Source organism: Ptychodera flava, chromosome 4 (genome assembly GCF_041260155.1).
Source record: "Ptychodera flava strain L36383 chromosome 4, AS_Pfla_20210202, whole genome shotgun sequence".
NCBI lineage: Eukaryota > Metazoa > Hemichordata > Enteropneusta > Ptychoderidae > Ptychodera > Ptychodera flava.
The window spans coordinates 45,271,993-45,299,768 of record NC_091931.1 but is presented as its reverse complement, the minus strand read 5'-3'; the positions used below and the strand labels follow the sequence as shown (position 1 = coordinate 45,299,768).

Below are 27,776 nucleotides of genomic sequence, written 5' to 3'. Positions count from 1 at the left end.
TACCTCAACACAACGTTTCGCTCTAAATTTAGAGCTTCTTCAGGTGTTTTCTACAATAAAAAGTACGAACATGAAAATTACAATGGTTGAATTGTGTACGAAAACGAGCAATGTAGAGTTATAAGAGTTATTGCTCGTTTTTCTATACAATTCAACCATTGTAATTTTTTAGTCTCTCCTGTCATTCATGTACATTTCCAGATTTTCACAGACTTATAACTCTACATTGCTCGTTTTCCTACACAATTCAACCATTGTATTTTCATGTTCGTACTTTTTATTGTAGAAACACCTGAAGAAGCTCTAAATTTAGAGCGAAACGTTGTGTTTGAGGTATAATAAATACGTTTGGAACCTAACAACCAGGTGTGGTAGTGTGTTTCAACCCAAGTTTCTTCTATCTTCACCCCATTCCGCGCTCCACTGGGGATCACCTGAATTCCTACAGTTTCTTATATATATATATATATATATATATATATATATATATATAATATATATATATATATATATATATATATATATATATATATATATATATGTATTTATATGTGTTATATTTTACATACATTTATATTTTAAGTCATTCTGTGTTTTAATGAAATTGTTGGCATGTCAGTTGTAAGATAGGAATTTCAAAGTGTCAATCTTAAAGTTTAAATACAGTACATTTTGAATGAGCTGTGAATGTATTTCACACTTTCTATGCTTGACCAGATATCCTGAACTGTTGTACAGAAATAGATGTCAATTATTAATATCAAACAGGAAAAAGCAGTAAATCAAAAACTTTGATGGGTGTTAAGACTTGCCAGCCATCCAATTAGATGGGTGTTAAGACTTGCCAGCCATCCAATTAAATCTCCTGAGGAACCATAGAGAGGCATTTTAGCCAAATCTGACGTGTGCAGAGTCTGAGATGACCTGTTCTTGTAACATTGATATTTGTGCATGTTGCTTTCTCATACTGAATTCTCATAGAGAGAACAGAAAAGTATCAGGAATTTGTCATGCTTTTCATATGAAATGCAGATTTCAATAGTACACTTTCACTTAGCAAAGATCAAAATATCCCTGGCATATATCTCTGATTTATTAAAGTATGGCGCCCGAAGGGCGCGGAGAAAAATGTGAAACATCCTGATATCTCTGACATATATGTCTTGTATATTAAAGTAATGCACAGGAAGGGTGTGCTGAAAAATGTCTGATATATTAAAGTAATGCGCTCGAAGAGCACGCTGAAAAATATTGAACATACATATATCTCTGATATATGTATGCCTGATATGTTAAGTTGAGCGTGCTGAAAAATATGTCTCATTATTAAAGTTACGCGCCCGAAGGGCGCGCCTAAATGCAACTGGATGAAATTTGTGGCTGACACGATGCATTTTAGGCAATGATGAGCCTGTTTCGAAATTCAAAAACACACTGACCCCCCCCCCCCCTATTGGGCATTTCAAAAACATGGTGACCCCCCCTATCACCAAAGTCAAAAACAGGGTAACCCCCCCCCCCATGAATCCACCGCCCCCCCCCCCCGCCCCCCGCCGAAGAAACTGACCAGTCCATTAGACCAAACAACCCTTCAATCTTGCTAAGGAATGTGATTGTCTAAAGTCCATGAGAAGGATGCTGCTGCAGCCAGTTACACTGTGTATTACGTTCCTTATTTCTTTGGTCGAGGGGAATGAGTATACCAGGGATAGAAAATCGGCAAATAGCTCCTACAGGTAGACGTTTAAAGCTTACGGTGCAAACGTAAAGTAATGACGAAGGGGGACCAGGGATCTGATTATTAGCGTGTAGCGACTTCTTTAACACGATTTGCAATGTTTGGAATCAATGGAGACACTACTATATATACTAGTAAATAGTACAATACATTTTACAACCTTTAAATTCTATTCAAAATTTACAGATTTGTGTACGACAAGAATTTGGTGCATGGCAGTATTTGATCAATCTCATTTAAAGCATATGAGCAATATCAATGATTTTATAAAACACGGCTTCTCTATATTTTCATGGTCATTAAAGTATTAGTACTTATCTTACTTTGTTAATTTACCAAGCCCGAAATGAATTTTTCAATTTATTGACAGCCGTGACTCCGTGACTACATTTATTATGCTTCAAAACAAATATGTCTTCGTATAGATGAAACCCAATGAAAGTTAAATATTAATATGTATATTTTGAGGTTTTGCTCGACTACAATATACATTGTGTATTCGTTTTTGTTTTATTCTATCATTTTGGTGGTGGTGGTGGTGGTGGTGCCGATGATGGTGGCGGTGACGATGATGATGGTGGTGGTGGTGGTGATGGTGGTCAGGAAGAAGACCAAATGTTGTTTTAAAGGATAACTTTGGAATGCTAAATGAGAATGTCAATCAGGTACCAAAGAAATCGCACCTTACTTTTCTTGAGCGTATTCTTCAGCGTACACTACATACCAAGTTTGTAGACAGATTCTTTGCCACAAATTTATTCAACATGTATCTAGACGTCATTTATTTATCTGATGTAGCATGGAGACCGTATTGGTAAACCATACCAGAATCAGTAGTATGCTTTCCACCGCTTGTAGTTGACAGCAAAACTACAAAGAGTATTACGTAATTGTTTCATCTTTAAGATGGAGCTGCAGGTTGCCACAACAGTGTTTTTTCAAAGGAATATTTCTAATCTAAGATGGCAAGAAAACCCATCATACTATATATTTTCAAAAAGCAGAGAATCTAAAGTTTAGTACGGTAGCAATAGTTTTCTCGAAGGATGAAGAGGTGTATATTTGCGGTAAAATCCTCAATTTTGGTATTAATGATAAACAACTAATTTAAGTCAAACACTTCATACTATTTTTTGAAATGTAATATTTTACTTGAAACAAGAGTATATGTAGCAAAAATCGTCTTGCATTGTGTTTCCTCATTCTAAAACTGCATGGCTTAAAAGACTGAAAGATTTCAAACTTTTGAAACATACGTGTATGCCCATGGAAGGAATTTGACAGGAGTCCTCGACAGATATTCCATTTTGCAATAAAGGAATTCCCATGGACCAATCACGTCACCTTAAATGATTTAGATACCTAGCCTCCTGTTAAAGTTTACCTCAGCTGATATGGTAGTTTACACTCCACATCGCCATACACACATGAGTGGATTCACATTGTCAATACCTACTGTCTATACACAAGACACTTTATCTAAGTTTTCATGTCATGTTATTTCACAGAATCTAAAACTGAACGTTAAAACTAATGTTGTACTTATATTTGATGTGACATGATTTATGTAATGGGCTTAGGGTGTTTTACAACCCATTGCTAGTTAAATGGCGCCAAGAAAACATTTAAGCTCTTTCTCTTAATTTTTTAATTATTTGGGTTAATAAAATTAGGTCTACTGATCCCAGCATACTGGGGTTAACAAAATATGAAATATTTTATTCCATCACTGTATTTGATTATGAAAAACTATTACCTGTACTCCATTATACATAAAATATAAACCAACCATGCTCTGCATTTAATGTTCAAGGGAAAAAGCTGAAATACTCAGTTTTTTGACTTCACACTCTAAATAAAAATTGTCGAATTTTCACAATGATCAACCGACATATTTTTCATTTTTTTAATATATTAATGCTATTATTTTGTTGTGCAATCTATGGATAGACAATCGGTGTCATTAGACGATTTTTGCATAATACACTGTATGAAGAAATATATACCACTGTGTACCCTCGAGGATTTTTCATAGCAACATTTGAATTACAATTAACTTTTTATTCTTGAAAATGGAATAACTATTTGTCCAGACTGTAATCATCTTACGTGCTGCAAATATCGTTCTACAGTCCCCAAGAAGAGAAAAAACAGCTTGATTGCGACTAACTGTGTATGAATACCAGTACAGAGTTTTCCTTGAAACGTAGAGAATTTACCCATGGTGCATAGTAACATTGTCCGATGTTTATGTCAGAAAGGCTTACAGGAAGGTTCGAAACCTTCAGGGCACGCGAACTGCGACGTATAAGTTAATATTGAACAGCTTAGTAAAAATGTAATATGTACGCATGCGTACTTCTAACAATTTCTGTTGATTGCGTCATTCTTCATCAAGTGGGTGGATCACACTTAAGATAGCCACGCATTTTGACATTCAAAACACTTCCGTATTTATGCAAATATTCCTGAAACGACATGCTAAATATGATACTAATTGGCACTTGAAATCATCAGGATGGGATTTCATTGTGTTAAGAACATGATAAATTTTACCATGCAAATGATCGTAATTTGCATATTATTACGGTTTTGTAATTGAGCACATATATAAATATATAGGCTTACTATAATTTTGCTTCAATCTATTCAAACTCATGCTAATTCATGTATTTTCCAACCGGGTGTATTCTGAAGTTTAACTTCGATTGCAAATGAAAAGTACACAAATGTGCTAGGAAAATCAACCTGGTACTGTACCTTTGCAATAACGCGCTCATTATATCGAATAGACATTTGACATAGATAAGGTGCCATATTATATCCTCAAATACAGGAACAATTCAATTCATAGCAGGTTCTGAAACCATTTAATGTTCAACTTGCCATTTTCTTGTCGTTTTCTTTTCTTTTCTTTTTTTGTGAACGCATAAGACTTGTTCCGGTTGGCATTCCGTTCAAAGAAACGTAACAATAGAAAATGCAATAAAACAACTCACACTCCATTATCACCTTTTAACTCTGAGAATCATACACCTGGCATCGTCAATAGAACACAGGGAGAGCCCTACCCTTGTAAAGACAGCCGATGATTTTCCGTGCATTTAAGAACAACGAGGGGTATAAATTACTTTATAGACTCATGCATATCAAACTACTACCTTCATGATCATAACAAGGAACTGCAGCTCAATACATTGTAACAGAAAGTAATCCAGCACAGTAGCTGTTCAGTAATCAACAATCCAGTTTTTTATCTTTATTTGAAACTTTCTTCAGGATGGCCTGTTGCAATCTTCTTGCAGTCATTCCTTCCACGCTTATGCTTATAATATACTTTTAGACAAAACACCACTTCATTAGTTTCTCAAGTCTCAATGTCGCTGTAATTCTTGTCTGAGGTGCTGGCTAATCCAGTAACACACTGAGTGGGTATACTCTTTAAGGTAGTACGCGCTGAGAGAGTGAAAGCCCTACAGTTTTGCTCAAACTTTCCTCAATTGGATTTCAACCAGTCTTTTACCAAACAAGAACAAAAACTAGGGATCACCGTGCAAAGTTTGGTACTTGAGAAACAAGTGTAGAGCTTCAAACTGAGCCCCTAAGAGTGGTAGATCAGAAAAGAATTGAAAAAAATTATGAGAGTCAGAATATCCATCCCCGAGGCGCATCCTACCTAATACACAGGATATTTGAATATCCAGAGAACTAGGTAGGTAGATTGAATAACTTAGTTCTTGTTGCTTTGACATTCAAATACTCGACCAGTCTTTCTAGGTCGACTTTGAAGAAATATTTTCACGTTCCGGTTGTGTTTTTTATTTTATGGTGACCAACAGGCTGATACTCAATTACATCATAAGCAACACAACACTTCCAGGCAATGGAGAAGGGCAATGGAGAAGCACTGAATACACTGTAAAAATAGCGGACGCTAGACGCGTCTTTACGCGTTCAAAATGTACATGTCGGTGTTCAAATTTGAACGGCTAGTGTTCATATTGTTAACACTAGTGTTCATATTATTAACAATGATGTTCTAAACCTGAACACGTAGTGTTAACAACCATCTCCTTCAAGTGTTCAAAAACTCAGCATCACAGAAATTTTACAATACTGTGAAACAATTAACAATCTTTTGTGTTTTTTACTTTACAATGGCTATATTAACTTTACTACTGCCTCGCTGTCCGGCATACGTACACGGATTTTGGTGTAACGAATTTCACAAAAAGTGGAATATTTCCGGTCTACAATAGCTGAAAGCATGTTTTTTTCTAAAACAGGAAGTATAAAAAATAATTTTACACGTTTATTACGGGTTGAAATTTTGAAATTTTGAAAAAAAATCAAAAAACCACCATGAACGTTTTAGTTTTAACATCGGCGTGCAAGAGGCGTTCTACTTCTTAACACTTGGTGTTCAAGTTTGGTGCCTTTTCTTATCCCATGATGCATCAAAACGGAAGTTGCGACATTTTTCTTGTAAGCGCACGCTGAAGTCGTGATCGTACGAAAGCAAGACCAGAAAGGGTAAGTTTTCTCTCCAAAATATTAAAAGGTATTGGATTTTGAAGCATCTGTATTTTCCGTATTATTATACTTCGAAATAAATTGTATTGTACTTTGAAAAGCTTAACTACGTGAAGAAACCTTTATTTCTTTCAGTGGCTGGTGGACCATACACTAGCTGTGAATACGCAGCAGTGTTTTGGGCCATGGGGTATCGATCGCATTCGGGTCAAGGGTCATCACTGTAGCGATTACCCTTGACCCGAGCGCGATCGATATGCCACATAACCGCTGCGTAATCACAGCTAACACATGTCTTTTAGTAACCACAATCGCATGTAAATTTAAAACTTTAGTTAAACATCGAAGAATATTGTTTTAGCATATGTGAGCTGTTGGCTTTGCTTTTACTTTTCATCAGTTGATGACACGAAGAAGCCAATATTTTGTAACATTGACGAAAAGAGGCACTGTATACAAAAGTCACCCCTTTTCCTTGACCTAATAAGGCCAAATTGTCTTTCATTTGAAGTCTCATGTCGCCATATTATCTATTGTTGCATTCTTTTCAGGATGTGAAAAGTTGGATGAACGTGAAATCGAAGAGTTATTACAGAAGCTGATGGTACAGAAATTGAAGAATATGAGTGTACAGGTAGCTGTCTGGAAACAAGCTTGAGAACCTCAGTTCATCTCTGATGTAGATTTGAACTTTCGAGGGTTAGTAACTGAATTTTGATAAGTTTCTGCATTTTTGTTCTGAATTTATCTGAGCTATGTCCAGAACGCTATGATTAACTAAATGTTACTGGAGAATAAGCTTTCAAATACTTGTAGTCGCCCTTATCAGAAGCAAAGGGTGGAATGCAGAATTTAAGCAGAAAGCCACAGAAAATTCACAGTGAAAAATGTACACTCTGAATTTCGGAATTTTCTGAAATTCACACTCTGAATTTTCTGTCGCTTTTTGCTTCAAATCTTCATTGCACCCTTGCATCTGATGAAGGAGACTTCACGTCTTTGAAGGCTTATGCCAGTAACATTTAGTTGATCATAGCCTGCTACCAAACTTTGATTATTTTATATTTTAGATCAAGACGTCTTTTGTTCTCGGTTTGTTACTGATTTTAGCTTTGCTGTTAAGGATCATAGGTTAATGTGTGGCATCATACTCAAATGTTTACATCCCAAGCGTTTTCTTCAAAACGGCCAGTACGATTCATTTAATATTTTGAGTACAGGTTTCCGGGGATTTTCCTAATCATATATGTACAAGTTATGATGAAATACACAAATTTGTATTTTTGAGACATTAAAGACATTTCAGACATTTTTAAGACATAAGGAATTATCAAAATGTGATATATTCAAGTCAGCCAAATTTTTAGCTTTTCAAACAGATGTTTTGGTACGTTTTTGCAAGACTTAGTATGAACATATAAAGTATCCACAATTAGTAAAACCTGTTTTGTCACTACTTTGTTCATATTGTTTGAAAACGATCTACAGTGTTTATGGGGATTTTCTTTTGTTTATGTTTTGATAGGAAGGTGTTAATTAGCGTTGGTGTTTTCCTCTGACAAACTTTACAAAGTGGCCATGTGGCCACTTTGTAAAGTTTGTTAGAGGAAAACACCAACGATTTTATGTGCCCAATTGACACTAAATAATTGTATTTTACTAAAGGAATTTTTGTGTATTTTTAAATAAATAATTTTACTGAATATAAGTGGTCTGTTTTGTTATTTTCCAGGCTTGAACACCCCGTGAACGCGCAAAATTAAAGGTGTTCAACAAGTGCATATCACGTGTTCTAACCTTTAACACACTTATCGTTGAACGGCGTCCATGCGTTCAAAAAGTGTTACAGCCCTTTGAACGCGTAAATGCGTTCAATTTTTGAACACATTTCATGTGCAACGTGTGTTCAGATATGGAACACATGGTGTTCAATATAGTGTCTGATGAACACGGAGTGTTCAAAATCTGCACACGTGTGTTCAAAAATTGAACATTGGTTGAACACGTAGTGTTAAATTTCTGAACGTCTAGACGCGTTCAAAAAGTGTTACAAAAAGGCGTTTAATTGGTGTTCTATCCTTGAACACTTAACTTTACAGTGTACAATCACGGTCCCTCCACAATTTTGTGGAGGGACCGTGATACAATGTTGTAAAGTGCTTTGGATAACAGGCGAAACACACAAGTTAGGCTTGCGTCGCGACTCGCCGTCCGCCAAGGAAGAAACACATTGCTACATCCTCCCTAAAGAATAAATCGGAGTTTTTGTGAAGGCGCCTTTTAATGTGACAAAAACATTTTGAATTGTCCTTCAGCTTAAATGGACCAAGTATAATCCAACCTCGCTCGCCATACAGCGTACGTCAGTCCAACAATTAGATACTTATATGGGAGGGGGTCACAAAATGACTATTCTCTGATTTTAAAGGTATACAGTCACCTCTTATCTAAATACGCCCATATATGGTCAAAGGGGCGTTCCTTGGTATTCAAAATGTCCATGTGAGGGTGCTGTTTTTAAAAAGCGGCCACCCGCTTAAAATCTGTGATTGGTTAGATTTTCTCTTTCCATGGTAACTGTGGCAAAATTGGAACAGGTGACAGTATACTTCTAAGTCTCGTACACTGGCCACTTCACCATAAAGATTCCCTTTGTTTGCTTCTTAAGGGTCGTTGCTTTGACCACAAAAATCACCCGTTTCATGTCCATTTGAGCTATTTTCGTCTTCGTTTACTGCAAAAGTCGGAATTACATATGACAGAGACTTACAAATATTGTTTATATACCATTTTATTTATTCCCGTTGGAGTTTCTTTGATCTTACATGTACCAATAACAAATGCAATAACATTCAGCTGCAAATCCAACGACTGTAGATAAACGGATCACGGGGACGCCTTTACCTTCTCGACGCTCTTCATTTGGTGTCTGCAAAGTAATTGATGATCGTATATTTCATTAACAGCTAGTTATTATTCGAAAAAGGAAATATTTTGATGATTGCTTGGGAAGAAGATATTTTACTGTGTGTTGAATGAGAGAGAGAGAGAGAGAGAGAGAGAGAGAGAGAGAGAGAGAGAGAGAGAGAGAGAGAGAGAGAGTTGTGCAACCTATAGAGAATAATTCGAAACGGACCGGTATGCCAGTTATGGTCATCCATTATTTTGTTTTGCAGTGGTATATATACTGCTCATGTATGCATTTGAGGGGAGAAAACATTGAAACAAACCCTTGTTAAAAGCTAGTAAATTACTGATTTCATGGACAACATTTTGAAGTTTATTGCGCTGGCAAATGTAATTGTTTATTGCAGATTAACTCACTTTCGTTTTGGTCACGGTCCAAAAACCATGGGGGCCTGTTTTTGTAAAATGTTTTCAACTTGACTCCCTGGATGGCACAGAGCATAATTGTACTATGATGACAGGGCAGAGCTAACACGACACTTTTATTTCCTAGCCGGCTAACCCTGTTACCAAGCAACCGATCTTTAAAAGGGCAAGCTGTTGATCAGATTCGTGTCCGAACACATTATTTACATCGACACAACTTTCAAAGGAGAGCAAAGGACCATAAGTCCCTAGCTGACATGGGCTTTATTGATGACGTTCAACACACAATTTATAAAGTTCATGCCAAAAAGGAACAAATACGAGAATCAGGGATTGAACATTGCCGCTAACGCTTTTTATGAATGAACCCACTCACGTATTCTTGGTTTCGCTCAATTAAGTTTTTGCTGATTCATCACAGTCAAAATTCGATTATTAGAGGAAAATTATAAAAATATATTGCAATACGGGACACCTACAAAGAACTTGATATACCTTTCAAACATTATTTGAAATTATTTCCGTTTTAATCAAACTTTTACGTTATGACTCTGCAAAAACTAAATGAGTGAAAACCAAAGTATATGAACGGTTGTTGAATGTGGAATTTTGTACTTTTCCATGACAACCTCAAAATGAAACAATAAATCTCGACTTGTTGATTCTTGTTCAAGAAGCCATGTTATATTTTTTGGGACTTAACAGTATTTAACTTTTTTATATTCTGTCTTGTCAATTACCGTTTCTTAGTCAACTTCATTAAACATTTCGGTATACCGAACACTCGGCTTTCCAACGTGGCTTACATGTGCGCGACTTGCGCTGTTTCTGTCTAAAAAGTGAATGCACTAGTAATATCCGTCAAAATGTTAGAAAATTATAAAACAATGAGAAATCATCAAAAGATTACTTTGGACTTTTTGTACTATCGCAGTGTTTCTCTGTATTTTCACTGAAGCCGGCAATTTCTGCCCCATTCATCAAAATGACATTAAACTGGTTCAATAATCATTTCCATTCAAGGTAATACATTACCAGGTCAATGGGACATTTGTGATTTACAATCGCTAATCGATTACTGTTGCTAATCATTTGAGTGACCGAGGTGTCATATTTGGCCATGATGTCGTCATATCCTCCGTAGACCTTTTGTAAAGTCCTCTCGAGTCTTTTTGATGTGTATGTCTGTCTCACTAGTTTTGATGCCAATGAGCTGTGTCTCAGTTGAAACCATGGGGCACACTTGACATTTTAGGGGACAGAAACAACATCAAATTCACAGGTCACTACACTATATGCTTGGATCACCATCATATGGGCTATTTACTTGCTGTATTTTGTGTGCAATTTTTGCGCTTTCATTAACTTTTAAAGGGCAGAAAATGGCTTGAAATGCGCAATTTGCGCAGTCGAGACAAAACTCTGCTATCGTAGTAAACTATGGAACAAAGTAATAAGTACCTTTACGGTTCGCTTGGGCAACCAAATCTACAAATATTAGGCCAAGCACGGAGCAACAATAGAAATTATCGCATGGACAGTTGCCAGGTTCAGCATCTTCACTGTTCATGCCCATCAAGCCTTTCAGGAGGAACCGTTCCGCTCGCTTTGATGGAGTCATGTCGATGGAGATCTCAACTGGTGTGTCTCGAAAATGATCTGGACAAAAAAAGATAATAAAAAGGGACGAACATTGTTCCAGCATACACTGTGTAATTATTCAACTTTGCGATACTAGGATGCCACGACATACTGTATTGTAACTTTTATTAATAAGTAGACATCTATACTCACAAAAACAGTCGACTGATACCACGACAACGCAGAGTACTGCCAATATGAAAACACCCTTCATGATTGAAGACGAAAAATCTGAAAATTCGAAGAGAGAAAACTCGAGTGAATATTCTGTGTGACCTATCCAGGCAAGGATTTGGCCTGAAACTAAAAAATTGTCAGAAGCAATACAAGAGTATGGTTGTCTTGCCCTGCGCGTTTAACGCTGAGAAAATCTTGAAATGTATCAAGACAAAAATAATTATGATGTTATTACCAATATCGATGTTAGGAACTTTATGTCTGTGAGACTGTTCGTTAATATGAACAAATACATAGCTCAGTTCCATTTATTCCTGGGCATGCGTGGGAACCTTACGAAGTTCGTGTTGAGTCTCTACTCTCCTGTAGCTGTAGATACTTAAATTGCGGTCCGTAAAATGTCAACGCAAGCTCATTTCAAATTTTATGTTCACTGCCGATATGAAGAGGAATCTTATGATGTTGTTAAAGAATTATGTTATGCTGATTGCTCGATTCTTTGTTGTCGTCAATATGACATCAAATCGATTCCAGCAATCATTATCATTCAAGGCAAATAAATTACCAGGTCCAATAAACAGTAAAAACAAACACACAAAGAAACATAAGATCACTGACAAAATCGGTAGTGCAATCTTGAACCACTATATAAGTGGTGGTACCAGGTGTCCGGAATGGGTAAGCGTACCCTGCTAGCATGCTACACCCGTCAAGATTGAACTAGTGTGACAAAGTTATTGTACGGTAATTCAGCTATCTGCTAAATTACTGTTCTGAGTCAAAGTCGGGATACTGTCTTTCATCATCTGAGTGACAGATTTGCCATATTTAGATATAAGATCTCCATATCTACCATAGAACTTCTTAAAAGATCTAACCAACCTACTTTGTGAAAATCCTTGTCTCACCAGCTTTAAGACTAATAAGCTGTGTCTCTCTTGAAAATCTCCATATGAATCACAAGCTCTACAGTATCTCAGTAGTTGTGAAATGTACACACCATAAGCTGGACTCGACGGAATATTACTGGTCAAGTAGGGAAAGTTAATGATTTCAAAATTAAAATCATCCCTTTTATCATACAACTTGGTGTGTATTGCATTGTGTCTAATTTCAATAAATAGATCAAGATACGATGCTGAGTTCATGCTCTCCGTTGTTTCTTTAATTTCTAATTCATCTGGATATATGTGATGGAGGTAATTAGAAATTTCAGGATTGTTCAAACTGATGAGATCATCAATATATCTATAGGTATTATTAAAGGACTTTGCAACTCTTTTAGATCCTGAACTATGAAGAGTCTGCATGAACTCAGCTTCATATGAATACAAAAATAAATCAGCAAGAAGTGGTGCACAGTTTGTACCCATAGGAATGCCTATAGTTTGCCTGAATGTCATACCGGCAAATGAGACATATATGTTGTCAATTAGGAAGTGTAGCATCTTAATTACTTCCGTATCAGTGTATTTGCATTTGGCATCACTGTTGTTACTAAAATAGCCTGAATTGTGTTTGATGACAATGTAATCATACCTACAACTACCATTCTGGTAAAAGAAGGCCTGCTTAACCAATGATGACAACCTAGTTTTAAGCTTGTTGTGTGGGATATTGTTGCACGGAGCACTGATATTATAGGAACCGCGGAACTGGCCATTTCAAGTCAACCTTTTTCATGGCATCTTTACAATTAATGACAAAATGCTAAATGAATGTTCATCTAGTTGTACCAATTTCGATGAGGGCGCAATCCAGAAAGTTGACATCGTCACATGCAGTGTACGCATCAAATCGTATTTGATATCGAGAACTCAATTGTTACAGTCATCCACCCTCGAGCAGACCTACGGGAACTATGCTTAATTCAGCTAATCGTGTTGCAGGGAATGCCAAAGATTAAATGCCTATCCATATTTCCGATATTTTCACACTCACGTTTGTCAAATTCTCACTGTATTATCCAAGGATCAATATACAACACAGATCAATTGTCAATGATCCGAGTCGATGGCTGTGGAGTTGACTTCAAGACGTGCAATTTTTAAAACCAGGATTTCATCTGACTTTCAGGCAAAAATTTGTTATATGAAAATTGTTTTTTTTCTCCGAGGTAGATTTTTGCTACCAATTGCGGGCATAGTAATATCGAAGGTATTGCATATGCTTGTGAACGTTGAGCGTTAGTGACAGAAACAATACTACAGATCAATGCTTCCTCTATGTCAATAAAGCCACTAATGGTAATCTATGCTGCTATTCATTCTCAATTTTTATTTTATCGACCGCACAATATCGCACATGAAAAGTATTACTTGAATGTGATGAAAAGTTTATCGACTGCACAATCTTGCACATGAATAGTATTACTTGAATGTGATGAAATACGGCTACTTTTCAATCGGGTTCGAACCCACAACATACGACATCAGTAGCCTAACGGAGAGGCCACAGAAAGAACCGCTCGGCTAAATCTCAACTCCAAAAAGGAATGGTTCAATAGCCGGCTAAGTTGTTACATTTTTGTGGCTGAGACCGCTTCACACGTTGTAGAGTTCGTGAAGCACTCACGCACACATGCTCACTTGTCAGAATGGCATGATTTCTAGATCCTTGAGGAATATTTTGGCAAAAGTTTGAGTCTTGAAATTGCGAACTACTTTAACGTGCTTTCTGTACTTGTTATGATCACACTGTTTGAGTTGCTAAGGGGGGGGGGGTCGTCGATCATACAAGTTGACGCTCTAGAAACGAGTGTCAACCCCCTCCTCCCTCAAAACGAAATTCCCCGGTGCGAAATCGGTTTCAAGAAAGCTGTGCTCCATACTATGGATGGGGAACTTGAATACCAACTTGTCTTGATCTCACACTTGAGCAAAATCTACACATGAATATAGATAACGAAACGTTACATATTTACACTCTTTCAGAGTAACAAAAAGAGTGAGTTGACCACGAATAGGTGTGATTTTCTTCTAGCAGGACACAAATACGTGAGAACGTCGAAAAGAGTCTTGAAAATATCGATCTTTATATCATGTGACTTTTTCCGGAACAAATGTATCAAACGTGTCAAAAAGACGCGTTTCATAATTGTCCGACAGACAGGTCCATTACTCGAGGTTAGGAATGTTAGCGATTTCATGTGTTGGAATTAAAATATCGTAATTGTTATGATTTTACGGTCTGATTTTTTATTTATATTTTGCTAAAGCAGATGCTTATTGCGATTTTGAAGCACGCACAACGAATTGGGGTCTTACTCACTCCCCTCGTAAACTAAGGAATTATGTTTCTAGTGCGTCAGATATTATAATCGAAGGCCCCTAAGTCTTGTGAGCACAATCATCGGCAAATTATTCTATGCCGTTAAAATCCTCTGCCCCCCTCACCGACGTTGACGATTCCGTTGATGGAAAATTGCAGAAAGTTTTCTGTACGCCGTACATAAAGGTAGACATATATGTGTGATAGAAAAGGCCTATAAATTTGGCTTTGCATTCTATTTCAGATCCCTGTGGATGTCGATTTTTCACATTAGGTAGTTTGTCTGACTTTTAAAGAACTGACAAAAAGTAACATTAAAAAGCAACTTACAGTGTCTGAAAGTAGGCTGGTTACTGCCCCGCAGACGCTGTGTTTACTTCGGTCATTCCAGTTCAAACCACAGAGTTTATTTGTCGTCCTCTCATTACAGCAACAAAGTAAGGATCATCAAGTGTCTCCTACACGAAACTATCACATAACTAAAATGTGACGACAACGTGATATGACAGATCTAAAACACTATTTAAAGTATAAAGATTCAATGAAACAACCGTCACAAATGATGTTATCTAGCGTAATTATGCATGTTGAGAGGCGACTGCACGGTGATCTTGTTTACAACATTAAGATCCTTGACATCATAATTTTTGTAAAGAAAAGCAGTGCACAGTGTATACAGTGCACTACTGTTTGAAGTTTCTTTGAAATGTGTTAATCGAGTATAGGTATTAATTATATGTTGTGTTAAGGTATTTGCTATATAAAGGGTTTTATTTTGCATATGTATGCAGAGGTTCAACAATATATTAAACATAAAGGGAAGACAGGTAGACCAACATTTTCTCATAGAACCTGATTGTCAACGCGTTCTCGGGTCATCTTTTCGATATTCAGTGCATAGACATAAGCAACATCGCGAAATATAATTTCTTTCAATGTTGTATCTAAAGCCGGGGGATGTAAGACGGTTTAGTGGAGCCCCTTTGAGCTGGTGATAGGTTTGAACAATCTAATGGAACTAATTCACAATCTGGTAGGTGTAGCATGAACTATGGGACAGCTACTACAGTTCTCTTGATAGAATTATTGTCGAAAGCTTTCAAATTCTCTAAACAACATAAAATGTGACCCAGTCTAATTTTGCAAAATGTGAACCTCCCAATAGACAGGTTTGTAAAAAATGACTCTCCCTATTCCAGAGTTCTATCCTCTGTAATAACTGAAGCTTTCCTTGTGACAAACAATCCTCGACTCATGGACAAGCTGGCTAGTTGGTGCGAGATGATGTAACCGTAGAATAATCGTTACTGTTACGGTGAAGCAGAGAATGTAAGAGAAAATATTGATGATAATGCATATTAACGCAGACAATAGAGAGAAACAGACTAGCAACGGGTATTGTTCAAGGCGTGAAGCGGTTACATAACCCATCCATGTTCCCCTCGCCTCCGTAGCTCTCGCCTCTTTTTCCGAGAGTACCGACCATGCATCCTTCGGTAATTTTCGGATTTTTGCCAAATGTTTAGCGAAAGTATCTTCGGCAAAGTTTGTGTTTTGTTGTCGTGTGGTGCTGAGCGGAATTTGCGTACTGGCAAAAACGGGAGTGTTTTTAGCTTCAGAAATGTTAGTTTTACCATTTTAAAAATTCCTCTCATATTTTTATGAATATATATTGAGTGTGTTTGAACCAAATTTGAAAGTCTTTAATCAGTACTGTCTGGTTTTACTCAATGGTTTTCGGTCAGTCATACCGTCTTTTACACGTTCGTCAAGGAAGGACATGTTCATGAAACTGCTGGCGTGTTGTATTTTGATTGGCGTGAAGCAGTGTTTATGCCCTGAGAGCTCACAAAGTAAGTATGGTCGCTACGCGATTGGCAGCACGATGCCATCTCGTCGTATTTTTCGCATAATCTCGTGCAATTATCAACCACAAACAAAGTCTCTAAAAGTTTAACACCTTTGAAGCTCATTTTAATATGAAAAGGCCATAGTCTACGGAGACGACAACGGAACAAAAGGCATGCCGCATTAGCAGTTTGTTTTTCTATTTGTCTGTGATATTAACGAAAGGAAAGTCAGTAATCATTTCTTCTAAAGGTACGGCTCTAACAGTCTAGATCAATTCTAATGCTGGCCTTTGGTTTTTCGCAAATCACTAACTGACTGTTTTATTTGTTTTGCTCTTTGCGTTTACATTTTTGATGACTTTATCTTTCCAAGGGCATACTCTATCTGTTAGCCGATTGTACATTGTATGCCAGAATTAAACCATATAACTCATTTCTGAGCAAAGAGGATGCAATCGACGCCCGGTCCTGACTAAACCGCGATCGAAATTATTAATCTCTTGAGAACAGATGGAATAAAAGGATTGCCACATATGATAGCATCTAGCGCATTATGTAAATGGACAGTAAGGTGATCTTGTTTTGAAGATTTACTTTTCTTTGATGTCATGATCTTCGAAAAGAAAAAACTTAAATATTAGTGCACTGTGCATATTGAAATAATTGAAAGTGTCCATTCAAGGTGTTAATTAATTCGGTGTTAGGTATGCAGTGTGAAAGGTCTTGGCTAAATTCGGAACTAATTGTCCATTCAGATTTATGCAAAGGTTCAACATTCATGTTCAACGCTAAGTGTGAAAGAAACTGAAGATAGAGTTTCGCAATTCGCATGATGATATAAATACAGAAGAGCGATGTGGAGACAATGTGATAGTCAGGCGTATCCCAGACACGAACTGACATTATCGTGCTGGGGCTACTAGGCTTTAACCTGGAGAAGGGTTAGGCAATAGACTAGATGCAGCCTTCCCCACCCCCCTGCCGACGGTAGCACCCTCATCGGTGTACTATCAAATCCGTTGTCGCCGTTTTGTCTTTTGTCGGTCTATTTTTTTATTACGAAAGGCAAACTAGTCTGAGATAATACAATAGGAAAAACCTTTTGATATCAAACCCAAAGCAAGATGAAGGACCTTATGACATTACAAATAAAGATACACGTAGTTTAAGTTGATCAATAGTTATGGTTGGTCAGGAAATGTATTCAATTGAGGTAGTGTGTACGGATAATGACAGGTACAGTGTAAAATTGTCAGACTGAGCTGGCTCCTTTGAGCCAGAGCTTAATTTTGTGTATGAATCCAATGACAGCAAATGTGAAACAAAAGTTTATTGGTACTGTGGTACAGAGGGCGCTAGAGTAAGTGCATGCAAGGTAGCTGTACCATTTGCTATTTTGGGTTGATCAGAGTCAGAGAGCAGAAGAAATGTTTGCACATTTACTGTGCATGGCATACATTCCACAAAATGTTATCAGCATGTTATCAAAGCTTTAGGGAGAATGAGTATGTCAATGCTGATAATCTGAAACAGAGGTCTTAGATTATTACCTTTGACTTTACAGTGATTTACCAGCATTTACTGCATTGGTGTTTGTACAATTTCAGGATCTAATAAATTTCAACGGGAAATCTTGCAGTGTGTTCGCTCATAGACCCTCGAGAAAAACGTTTTTCTGGAGGGTCTATGGTTCGCTAAAGGGAGGAAAAAACAAGTTTTTGAAGGGTCGGCGAAACGCTTGTCACGTGACTATTATGCAAGTTATGACTGTGAATCGTGCACGGTCGGATTTCTCAATATCAAGGCTCTCAGAAAATATATACCTTATGGAATTGGGAATTCTATAACTGAGAAACAATAAAAATCCGAAAGTGTACGTAAGGTGTATAGCTACCTCGGTTGTTTCCTTCGACGTGTGGCATAATGTTCATGTATAATTTCTATAACCCATAAGACAGTACAATCGGTATTCGTCACTAAAACATGCGAACATACAGAAACATCACACAAATATGGCACGATCTCGGCTAAACTTCGAATAATAACCAAAATTTGTTACATGCACATTTTCCTAATGGCCTTTTTTGTCTAGATTTTTCGATATTGTTTGGTCGACGATATTTTCATTTATTGTTGATTCCAAAAGCTGTGAGGGGGACCATGTCACTAGTCGATATAATTTCGTCCTAGGGTCATACCACTTCATGGAAGGGGTTGTGGGAATCTTTCAGTGCGACTAGATTCATTATTGCGCAGTACACAGAGGTGTCTCCAATTTAGAAGCCGTTTGTATTAAATGTCAGAGAGCATGTAAGAAGAAAAACATAGGTTGGAAAGCGAATAATGCATATAATATTCTTCCCGTTTGACGAAAGCCTCCTTTAGTGATGTATTCATTGCTTTGATTAAGTTGGAGTTCGATGCATGATAGCAAGTATGTATGATGCGAATGTGTCATGAGCAGAGTGTGCAGAGGTTGTGGCGAGAAAAATCCTAGCAACTTGGCTCGGATATTGAACTAGTCTTTTTAAGGGTGAGGATTTTTGACTGCGATGTTTTCGCTAGTAGACTAGGCGCCATACTCCAATCCGATTGGAATTAAGTGGATATATGGTGGGACGTTGATCTGCGATTCTGCATCCATAAGGAAGCTGCCATTATTTATAGCTTGGGGGTCGGTCGGAGGAATTTCATCGGAAACTCCGACATTTCGAGTACCCCCCTGCAATCATGATGAATTTGAGTAACCCCATCTTTGACTGACCCCGACTTAGAAAAGTTAAATATCGATACAATTATTTGTTAAATTTGACACAAATTCACCGATAGTAAAGACCTTTAGTATTGCTGAATAGTATAGGCGTAGGCCTTTCCTTCTAACTTATCAACAGTCATCTCATTCCAGTTGAAAAAAGTGAAACCAACAAAATTAAAGTCAAACAAAATATAAATATAATAGCTCACGCTATAACCAGTATTCAACCACATAGTATTGTTTAATTTGATAGATATCATGACAGGGTTCTCACTAGGACATCAAACTGCATGGGCAGAATTTAAAAGTACAGGAGGAGGGGAGAACACGCCAGAGGCTGAGGGGGATTGTCAGAGGGGTTGTCCCTATACTGCGTGAAAAAAAGTTTTGAGAAATTGATGTATGCAATGGTGTCGTGTGGTACAATCAGAGAAGTGTCTTCAAATTTGTTGTTTTTCATTTAAAACTGTTAGAACATCCCTAGGGGGCGCACGAGAGCGGTGTCCCCCCTCTGTCATAGAAAAATTGGGCAATTGATGAGTGGAATGGGGCAATCTGAGAGTTGTTTCAATTTAGTTCACACAAAAAAAAATTGATTAACCCCCTTCTTTCTCTCCACATTTTGAGCAACCTCCTTGCAGCTTTCAATTTTTTAGTAGCACCCCTCTTATTCTTCCGACCCCCAGGCCGTAAATTATGACGGCTTCCTAAATGTACTTTGTGTACACCAGTATTGGTGAGTCAGTCTACTTATCACCAAGAGTAATTGTTTGTAGACGTCTCCAACGTCAGATTTCCGTTAGACGATACTAATATTTAGGCGAAAACTCAATGTCAAGCAATTCTCCGTGTTCACATTGCCATTCTACTATTTGGAATCGTACTTTCATGACCATAATCCTTTGCAATCATTCTTTGCTCACCTGATTTGTGTTAATGTTTCCAAGATTAGTTATAAGTAATGTGCAGGCTTGTGACATATTGAACGCACTTCAAATTGATGTAAAATTATCCGTCGATCTATTTCTATCCTTTCATGTATACATAGCTAAATATTTAGTAATTGTGAGGTTGACTATTCAACGTTATGCTTTACGCGATGTTCGGTTCTCACCTGGGTGTTAATTGTTTGGAGACCAACTACACTTCCTACTTAATAGGTAAGCATCACTCATAAGAAATCTTCAGTCTCTAGCAATCTCGTCAATGACATTACCATTTTTTCAGAACAGAGCAAAATAGTTATAATAATACCACGATATGGCCCAGCCTAAGAGCTAAGAGTAAGATTTGGTATTTGGATTGAAAGTGCTGTTACACTCATATGATCGATAGTGGTATGTACCTCATAATTTTAGAGATAATTCCATCGATGACTTCATCATGTCTATCTTTATCTGACGAAAATATTGCATTTAGAGTGGTGGTAGAATTAGTACTTGCCGGATATTTAGAGATCAGGTTATTTAACGGTAAATCAAAATAAATCATCGTAGACCAGCATTATTTTTCGCTGCAGCTGATCAAGCGACAACATTGTTCTTCTTGATGCGGAGAATTTCAGTCACAAACATTTGCTGTTATAGCATGACGAATTATTTGTGTTGTTATGGTCAAACTATTCCATCGACAACTGAAATATCCGCCGTTCCTTACAAGGTTACAGAAAATATGATTTTCAGATTAAACTGTCATGTCCATAAACTTTGCGCAATAATTATCGCCTCATCCGATTTACCGATAAATTATAACAACGCTATAATAAAAACTGTGACCCTAAAGTTGAATACGTATACTTGTTTATATATCGAAATTAAGAAAGATATATGAATCAGTGGTAAAAGGTAAAAGTAACCAAACATCGATGCCTCGATGCTCAATCGTCTCTTTCAGAACATTGGAAAATGGCATCGATGTAGTGTAAATAGATGGATAAACAGTAAGTCATCGTTCCAACACAAGCCGCGAGTCATATGCAATTGGCTGTAACTGTCAATTCCACCGATAAACGGTGACGAGACCTATTATGCTGCTTAGAGTGTCATACTTTTCAGCAAAGCAATTCGTTAGAATTATGCTGGCTCCCAAGGATATGCTTTTACTGTGATCTAATGTAGGAGGACCGAGAAAATTTGATAGAAGGTGTCTGTGATTCATTCAAATCGTCACATGACGACGCACGCGACTTAACGGACTGTAGGATACGTCGGGCTAATAAGGAAATGGATAGGCTTCTTGTAACCCGACTGACCTGTTTACAATGCATACACTTTTAGTATCTTTGAATCTTACTTATGATTATGCCTAATATTTTCGTCCTTTTTATTATCTTAACAATTAAACTAGAAAGTCCCACGTCGACGTATCCCATGCGATGTCAACTGAAACGCAATTAAAATGATTTTGACAAAATAGGTTGAGCAAAACAAATTTAGAAATTGGGCAACGTGGGGATTAACGCATACCTCTGTGGTCAGTTGTACCGAACATACTAAATAAACAATATTTGTAACGAAAAGAAGAGATTTACCTACGGCCTTGGTAATGGAAAACTGAAAAATAAAACTTGAGGAAAGATGTTTCTACAAACCCTCTATGATTTTATTTTAGTATTAGTACTGCTGGTGTGATATCTTAGTTGTGGCGTTTTCATGTCTATGAATTAAAAAGTTCTGGGCTTGGGGAACCGGTGTACCGACTTATTTATCCACGCTATGGAGGGACACGACATGTTCAAGACATACGAAATGAACATGTACACTTAAACGAAAAGCAGATTACGGTTGTGTATAGTATTAATAAGGGACTGAAACAGTACGCTGTTTACAATCGGATTCGAACTCAATATACAGCATCCAGTCACCAAGCAGAGAAGCAACAGGCAGAACAGCTCTGGTCACCCAAATCAACACTCTCAAAATAAATTGGTTCAATAACTGGGCTAAGTTGTTACACAATCATTATCGAGACAGAAAGATTGGAATACCCCTTATCGGCGTTTAGTTTAGGAACAGTGCATACTTTACATTAGTCAAAGTTATGTGCAATGAAAGTCAGATTTTCGATGAACAGTTTTAGTACCATGGCAATAGACATCAGCGACGCAATTATTGATGTCGTGTGCAGATTATTGTGGTTAAAGAAATACCAAAAAACGCATTCGGCGATGGGCATTTGAGCTATGGCCAATAGTTGCCGATTAACATTTTTTACATTTATGTCACGAAAAATCTACACGATATACATTCTATGGTCGAGTCAGGTTTAGCTGGGCTTGCACGAAATACATTTAATACATTTAATACATTTTTTTTACATTTTTTACACGAAAGGTGAGGCTGCACGAAATACATTCTTTACATTTAATACATTTTTTACATTTATGTCAAGAAAGGTCTGCACGAAATACATTCTATGGTCTGGTCGGGTCCAGCTGGGCTTGCACGAAATACATTCTTTACTTTTAATACATTTTTTATATTTTTTACACGAAAGGTCTGCACGAAATACATTCTTTACATTGAATGCATTTTTTACATTTATGTCACGAAAGGTCCACAATAAATACATTCTTTGGTTGAGTCGGGTCTAGCTTGGCTTGCACGAAATACATTCTTTACATTTGATACATTTTTGACATTTATGTCAGAAAGGTCTTCACGATATACATTCTTTACATTTGATACATTTAATAAATTTTTACATTTTTTACACGAAGGTCTGCACGAAATACATTCTTTACATTTAGTTTAAACAATCCTGGTATATCCAATTATCTACACCACATCTACCCAGATGATTTAGAAATAAAGAAAACAACTGAAAGTGTGGACTCGGCATCATACCAAGACGTATTGTTTGAAATTAGACATAATACACTATATACTAAGCTGTATGACAAAAGAGACGATTTCAATTTTGAAATCATAAACTGTCCCTTTTTGTCGAGCAATATACCATCATCTTCAGTTTATGGTGTGTATATTTCATTCATATGAAGACTTTCGAGTTAGACACAGCCTATTAGCTCAAAACTTAGGATTCTCTGAAAGTAGATTAGTGAAATCATTTAAGAAGTTCTACGGTAGATACGGACCTGTCTGTTTCTCAAATGACGAGTGACAGCATACCAAAGTTTGACTCACAAAAGTAATTTGGTGACTTCACCAATAACAATGGATTTGTCGCTTTGGGTCAATCCTGACGGGTGCAGCTAGCTGGCATGGTACGCTTACCCATTCCGGACACCTGGTTCAACCACTATTTCGTGATTCAAGATTACCCCATTGCCTTCGTCATCATCTATATGTTCCTCGGACCTGGTAAATGTCATAGTTACCTTGAATGATAACGATTATTGGACCTGATTTGATGTCTATTACATTAAATGCATTTTTACATTTATGTCACGAAAGATCTACACTAAGTACATTCTTTGGTTGAGTCGGGTCTGCACGAAATACATTCTTTACATTTAATATTTTTTACATTTATGTCAAGAAAGGTCTGCACGAAATACATTCTTTACATTTAATACATTTTTTACATATTTTACACGAAAGGTTTGCACGAAATGCATTTTATGATCGGGGCCGGGTCTAGATGGGCTTGCACGAAATACATTCTTTACATTTAATACATTCTTTACAATTAATACACTTTTACATGTATTTCATTGATGACACGAAAGTTCTACACGAAATACATCATAAGCTCGGATCAGGTTGTAGATGTGGCTTGTAAAAGTTAAAAATGGGCGAAAATTGTCCTAGCAACATACATTACCTCTGAGCGACGCTTACAACAAGTTTGACACGACAAAGTGTTACATAATCTATTGTTATTCAGCACCCATTCACACCTATGGCCATGTCGAAGTCCATAGTTAAACAACGGCCCCTGTAACGTGTCTTACGTGCGGACATTTTTACGAAAAAATGTATTAATTGTACAGAATGTATTTCAGGCAAGGCCCGCCTAAACTCACGATAAGGTCGGGCCGTCCCTCCCAACCAAGTCCTGATAGTTTGTGCGGACATGGTATGAAAAAAAAAGCATTTAGTGTAAAGAATGTAATTCGTGTAGACCTTTCGTGAAAGAATGTATTACATGTAAAGAATGTATTTAATGTAAAGAATGTATTTCCTCCTAGCACAGCTAGACCCGACCCAACCTTAGAATGTATTTCGCGCAGACCTTTCATGTAAAAAAAGTATTAAATGTAAAGAATGCATTTCGTGCAGACCTTTCATGTAATAAATGTAAAAAATGTATTCAATGTATTTCGTACATGAATGAATGTAAAAAATGTAAAATGTGCAGAATTTTTGACTACTGGCCATGGATGGGGCATTTGACAACAGCGAATTTATTGGTCATAAACGTATACAGCTATATCGTCATAAAGTAATGAAGGAAAGTTGTAAAATGTGAAAATGCTTGCAATAAATCTTTTGACGAAGACAGATTTAAAACTTTAAAATCACGCTTCACTCACGCACAGTCCATAATAAAAGAGGAAAGGGAGACAAGAAAACAGAAAGCCTTACAACTGAGAAGGACGACACACGGCAGCAAGTCAAGTTTCAGAAGTCAAAGTTGTAACATTACAGTACCTTCCTATTTCGGTAAGAGTGTTTTATATTCATTTCCGCTTGTAGATGGCTGTTTAGTTTCATCATGGAAGGATGGGTTTATTCTTTGCCATGCTCTGAATAAATCACCGACTTTACATTCTGTCGCTTTCCAGTCGGACCTCGTCAAACTGACATCCATTGTATCATGGACATGCAGAAATTTGTTAGTCAAATTTTCCCCACTTAACCCATGAAAAGTCATATTTCTGTCATGGTCTAAATCATAGATGACGAATTATCACGTGGTATACCGCTACGATTTAAACGGAAAGCATGAAGCATCGACAACTTTGGCCGAATACTTAAAGGGACATTAGCTGTAACTTTTGACTAATTTTTCACTACTCTGTTTCAATGTATCAACTACAGAATCCGATCCGATCATCATGACCAATGCCCGGGGTCCTGCTTGCCAAAACAGCCTGTGTATGTGAAATGACCATTGTTATTGTTGATAATGTATTCTAGTCCGGAGCTAAATACAAAATTTGAACAATAACAATGCAGATTATACTCATATAGGGAATATTTATGAGCTAACTATTAGGAATTTCTCCATGGTTCAGGGATTCAAACCAGAAACTGCAGAAGATACACAGAACAAACAAATTAAAAAATGACTAAAGTTACAGCTAGTGGATCTTTAAATAAAATGGAAGACCATAGTTAGATTTGAGACAACATGTACACCTGAACATAATGCCGGTACATTGAAAACTTATTTTTATTTTAATTCTTCCCTGCTCGGTCATAATATTATTACCTGGTGGTGTCGATAAGAGTACTTTATCGTCCTTTGAGGTCACTTGAAAACGAATATTTTTATAAATTACTCAATTCATGTTCTTAACATTTTATTGTCGCTGTGCATCACGCAATGTAATTGACATGTTTTGGACTAGCTTGACAAATACCGACTGTCAACAACCATTAATTTGTCTGGGATTTTTTCTAGCAATCATGAAGGCTGTTTTCTGTCTGGCGCTACTGTGCGTTGTGGTGGCAACTGTTGAATCATTTGGTAAGTTTCTCCAAGTCAATGGCTGGCAGTGAGGATGAATTTTAACGCGCTTATGAATCTATTCTACATTAAATGGCTTCATTCCAACCTTAGTTTTTTAAAATTTATTTTCCCTTTCACTATTAATACGACTAAGCACTTAACACTGATATTTTGTACGGCAAAAATATCCAAATATCGTTAAAGGATTCTTATGATAAATTATAAAATGAAGTAAGTTTTGGTAAAAGATCATTAAAATTTTATACACATAGAAACAAAGGTCACATGAAATTATAAAGGACGCCTATTTAACCATCTTCATCAAAGCTCCTTCTCCAACGTCTTTGCTCGACCAAGATTACTATATATTTGATTGCGTACTTTCATCTATATTACTCATTTGGGTCTTCACTTTGTTTGATTCATTTTCACTAGAAACAAACGACTGATTTTTTTTCAAAGTGTGATGTTAAATGTGCCCTCTCGTTAAAGAAATCATATACACCAAACCGGATTCACGTTGCATTTTTTATCGATTTCATGTTCAATGCGTTGTTCCGTGGAATGTTCAGTAGAAAAGGGCTTAACCTATATTTTCATGGACCATGGAGTTTTGTTGTTTTCATTGCAAGACTATTTGAATTTTAGTTTAATGTTCTCAAAATATCCCGTGTTGCCAACACACAAAATGTATCTTTTAATGTCAACGTGGTTTTTTGCAGATAATTTCAGAGATATCCCTGTTCGTATCGTTATTAATCTAACGCCTCCAAGGCAATTTCAGGAAGACTTCATCAACGGCTTGATACACGTTGGAGGCCCAGAGCCTGCCGATTCGGAACTAGATTGTTGCGACCCTATTACCTGCCTCTTTTATGCTGCATGTCCAGGTGGATGTCCTTGTGTCTCTTAATACAACTGGGAATGTACGTATTCATTGAAGTATTTTGCCACAGTATGTGCATGCGAGTTTACAGTTTTATAATGGTCTTCTTTTCTTTCATTACCAGTCTGTCATCAGACATTTAAAATATGGTTATCTCTTTATGAAAGTCTTAATTATCTTGATTCATGAAAACATTTAACGTTTTGGAAGACATAAATCGGTATTTTAAGTCTTAAGCGGCCATGGAGGCAGTACTTCACTGAACAGGTATAACACAGAAGCATGTACAGACAACTTGATTTCATTTACTGATCAGAAATGTTTTCTATCACACGCAGTTACAGTTGCTATTGAGAAGACTTTACTGTAGAAGTCTATGATATGACGACGAAGACCCTGTTACATGTAGTCACTAGATAACAGCCTTCATGTCGACCATGGATAATCTTTAGTTACTTCATTCTCTGTTTTAAGGAAATAAAAATGCAGTTCGTAAGCAAAATGGATGTGAAACAATTTATTCTTTTCTTGAGTTCTGCTTCAAAGTTAAGAATTCTTTTCAAAGTAATTCCTTTACAAACTAAACTGACATCTGAAACATCATTAGTATTCTTGTGGGCTTCCAATTTTTCCTGATGTGTTTCCCTACTTATCCCAACATCAACTCTTTTCCGTAATTATAACGTTATAGGAGACGTGGAAAGCGTACTTCTGAGAAACTACTTATCGACACATAACCATAAGAAGGGGGAAGATAGTTCCAATCTTAGACAAATCTTACCTGCTATTCAACATATATGTCCCTTATATATATATAACTGCGTCAAGTCTGTTGATAGGGTAAGACATGATGCAGATTGCTAAGCTCTTTGTAAGCCAGAAGCTATTGGAATTTGTAAAAGTAAAATTACTAAGAGGAGAAAATGAATTCTGTATGGTGTTCTGTTATCGTAT

At 36.9% G+C, this 27,776-nt stretch overlaps 2 long non-coding RNA genes across 2 annotated transcripts in view; one reads left to right on the top strand and one right to left on the bottom strand.

Moving 5' to 3' along the window:
- Positions 1–9,044: 9,044 nt before the first annotated feature.
- The window catches only part of LOC139130537 (uncharacterized), a 94,695-nt gene continuing 75,963 nt past the window's right edge, over positions 9,045–27,776 (bottom strand). The window contains exon 4 of the long non-coding RNA XR_011551900.1: positions 9,045–9,200. This is a non-coding gene — a long non-coding RNA (uncharacterized lncRNA). The remainder of the gene's footprint in view (positions 9,201–27,776) is intronic.
- LOC139130536 (uncharacterized) lies at positions 24,802–27,224 on the top strand. Its single transcript, XR_011551898.1, has 4 exons — positions 24,802–24,924; positions 25,889–25,954; positions 26,659–26,862; positions 27,161–27,224. It is a non-coding gene; the product is annotated as an uncharacterized lncRNA (long non-coding RNA).